Source organism: Antechinus flavipes, chromosome X (assembly GCF_016432865.1).
Source record: "Antechinus flavipes isolate AdamAnt ecotype Samford, QLD, Australia chromosome X, AdamAnt_v2, whole genome shotgun sequence".
NCBI classification, from domain to species: Eukaryota; Metazoa; Chordata; class Mammalia; order Dasyuromorphia; family Dasyuridae; genus Antechinus; species Antechinus flavipes.
The window spans coordinates 9,217,319-9,221,305 of NC_067404.1; positions in this window are offsets into that span (position 1 = coordinate 9,217,319).

A 3,987-nucleotide genomic window follows, 5' to 3' on the forward strand; every position below is an offset into this window, starting at 1 on the left:
AGTTTCCAAATAATTTAATTGTTTCTTCAGTAGCCCTTTATTGAATCTAATTTTTTATTACATTATAGTTCATTAAAATACAGTTAATAGTTCTACTTTTTCCTGCAAATATATTATTCCCATCACATTTTATCTTGGATCACATTTCCTTACAAATATGTTAATATTTCCCCCACTATTCACCCATTCCCCCATAGATTTTTTTCAGTTAATACTCTATCTTGGACCAGATTGCCTTGCATGTGGATCTTCTCATATTCCATCTTTAAAATATATTGTTTCTATGCCATTCTATATTGGATCCCAATGACATATGATTTTGTAACATCTCCACTTCTTTAAGTAGTCTGTTCCTTTCAAATTTTCTCTTAGACTATACCTGTTCCTGTGTCACATCACCTCTCTCTCCATCTCCCTCCTGTTACAGTCTATCTGGAGTCACTCTTCTGATGCCCCTGCTGAAACCTACATAGAATGTAATTGTTGCTATCACATCAATCTTTGATGACAATTATTTATGACATATATCCTTTATTGACAACTATCTCATCTCCCCCTTGCTCCCCACCCCCAGTAGATTGTTCCTGTCTCATTCCATCTTAGGTCATCTTGGGTATCAGCTCTTTGTTCATCAGTTATATGTAGTTCCACCCCACCCCCACATCTAGTAGATTATTCCTGTAGCATTCTATCTTGGATTACATTTCCTTGTGCATGTGTCATAAATTCCCCTCTCTCCCCGCCCCAGTAGATTGTTCATGTCAAATTCTAAATGTCACCTCTTCCCCCCTCCCAGCCAATAGATTATTCCTGTCACAGTCTATCTTGGATCATGTTTCTTTATACAAATGTCCAAGTGTTGTATGTACACCCATTGGAAGGGGGCCAATCCAATTTATTCTTCCCGTCACACCTCTTTGAGTATATTATATCACCTCTCCCTCCCCCCAACACACTCAAATGGAGCCTACACAGTAGATGTCCTTTTACTATTCTTTCTTGGATTCCACTTATTTGAGCCTGTATGGCCTATGTCTCCCATCTCTACAAACAAATCCAGTAGATTATTCCTGTGTTCTATCTTGGATCCAACTTTCTTGTGGACAAATCACATGCACATGTCACCCCCTCAGGTCCCCCCACCCCCACCTAATAGATGCTCTTGTCACACTCTATTTTGGACCAGAATTGCTCGTGCACCTGTCACATCTACCCACACCCAGGAGTTTTTCCAGGCACATTCTATTTTGGATCAGAATTCCTTGTGCAAGTGCCCCACCTCCCCCTGCCCCAGTAGATTTTTCCTGTCACATTTAATCTTGGATCAGACCTCCTTATTTGTGGGTAATATCTCTCCTACCCCATAGACACGAGCACCCACACACATATAAATGTACTCATACATGTACACAGTAGATTATTTCTTTCACATTCAGGTTGAGCTCACATTTCCTTATGAATGGGTAAAATCTACAGCTTCCCCCCAAATATTGTTTCTATCATATTCTGTCTTGAATCACACTTTCATATTCATGTATCACACCTCCCACCCCCTAGATTTTTCTTGTCACATCATTTCTAGAATCAAACTTCCCTGTATGGGTGTTATATCATCCTGCCTCCTTCCCCATGTAGAGTATTCCTCTTACATTCTATCTTAGATCAGCTATCCTTGTTCATGTTTCATATGTCCCTCCACCCACTTCACACACACACACACACACACACACACACACACTCAGTTAATTGTTCCCATTACACTCTATTTTGGATCATATTTCCTTGGGCTCCTCTCATGTCTGCCCCACCCCTCTCCTTAATAGATGTGCCCGTCACATTCTATTTTGGATCAGACTTCATTGTACAGGTGTCATGTCTCCTGCACCCTCAACTAGTAGGATGTTGCTGTCATCTTACAGCTCAAATCAGACTTTCCTGTTCACATGTTATATATATCCCCTCCCTGTCCCATTCAACATATTAAGTCAATAGTTCCATACTTTCACTGCATACTATTCTGAATCTCACTTGCTAGTGGAAATCTCAGGTCTTCACCTTCTACAAACACACAGAGTAGTTTGTTCCTGTTACATTTTCTCTCAATTCTTGCTTCCTTAAGCATAGATCATAAATCACCCCCACATCCCTGGGACCAGAGATTACTCCCAAGACATTAAAACTTTTTTCCTACTTCCAGGGGTCCCTCCTCCCTCCCCCCATCCCCAACTCCCAGTAGTTAATTACCGTCAAATTCTATGTCATATCATTTTCCCTCCAACTCAGTAGACTTTTACTATTAAATCATATCTTAGATGACAATTCCTTGTGCATATGTAATTTCTACCCTTTTCCCTCAGATCCTAGGATTCTATTGCTATAATATACTATCAAGAATCACACTTCCTAATTCATGGATAATATATCTCCCTCTCCCACCCCAATACTTTGAATAGTATTCTTTACTGGATCACATATCCATGTACATATGTCGTATTTCTTCTTCTTCTTCCCCCCTCCCACAAAGAGATTGTTCCTATAAAATTCTACCTTGCTTAATCTTTCCCTGTACATGTGCAATATCTCCCAGCCCACTTCCCCAAATAGATTGTTCCCAGTACATTCTTGGATAACCCTTCCTTGTGCATGCATAATATCTCCTCCAACTCCCCCCCCCCGCCATGAGATTTTTCTTATTCCATTATATCTTAATTCTCACTTGTATATTTGTAATATTTACTTTCCACTCTCGACTCCCCGCTGTAGGTTTTCCTCTTACTTGAATCTAGACTTGCTTGAGCATGAATAATATAACCTCTCTACTCCCTCCCAAGTAGAACAGCGAGTAAATTGTTACTATTATATTTTATCTTGGAATAAATAACTTTGTGCATATGAAATATCTTCCCTCCTCACTAATGTAAATTATTCCTATTACATTCTATCTTTAATCAGACATATTAAATAAAGCATGAGTGTTATCTCTTATCACCACCACTCCAAATTAGATTTTTTTCTAATGCATATTATCTTAGATCAAACTTACTTGTGCATGTATATGCATTTCCTTCTTCCTCACCAATTAGAGTGTTCCTATTACATTCTCTCTTGGATCATATTTCCTTGTTCATGTGTTAAAACAACCATACTATCTATTCCATGTAGATTACACTATTATACTCCATCTCATGCATGTACAACATCTCCCTTCTCCTCCCAGATGTATATAACAGATTAAATTCAACTTGCTTGACAGTTCTAATATCTCCTCTCCCCCTTAAGCAGATTGTTTCTATATATTCTATCTTGGATCAGACTTTCTTATGCTTATGTAATATCTTCCTTATTCAAGTTGATGGTTCCTATTATAATCTCTCTTCATGCATGTGTATTAACTACCTCCCCCTCACATGCAGAATATTCCTCGAATATTCTATTTAGAATCAGACTTCCTTGTGTATGTATAATATCTCTATCTCTCCTCCCCCCCACATGGAATGTTGCTATTACATTCTACCTAGATCACACTGTCTTATGCATGTATAAAATATCCACTCATCTTTCTCCAACTTGATTTTTCCTATTACATCCTATCTCGGATCAGATTTACTTAAACATTTTTAACATCTCAGCTCCCTTCTCCAAGGATGATTGTATTACATTCCATCTTGGATCAGACTTTTTTATGCATGTGAAATACCTGCCTTCCCCAAGTAGGTTTTTTTCCTTATCACATTGTCTTGAATCAGACTTCCATATGGGTGTGTAAGATTTCTTCTCACTCCCTCACAAGTAGATTATTCCTATTACATTCTCTCTTGAATCCCACTTATTATACATATTTAATATCTCTCTCCATGCTCCATCTCTCTTTAGTAGATTGTTCCTATTACATTCACTCTCAAATTACACTTCCTTGTGCATGAATGATATCATACCAATCTCCTCCAAAAGTTGTTCTTTTCGCATTCTATTTAGGATCGATATTCC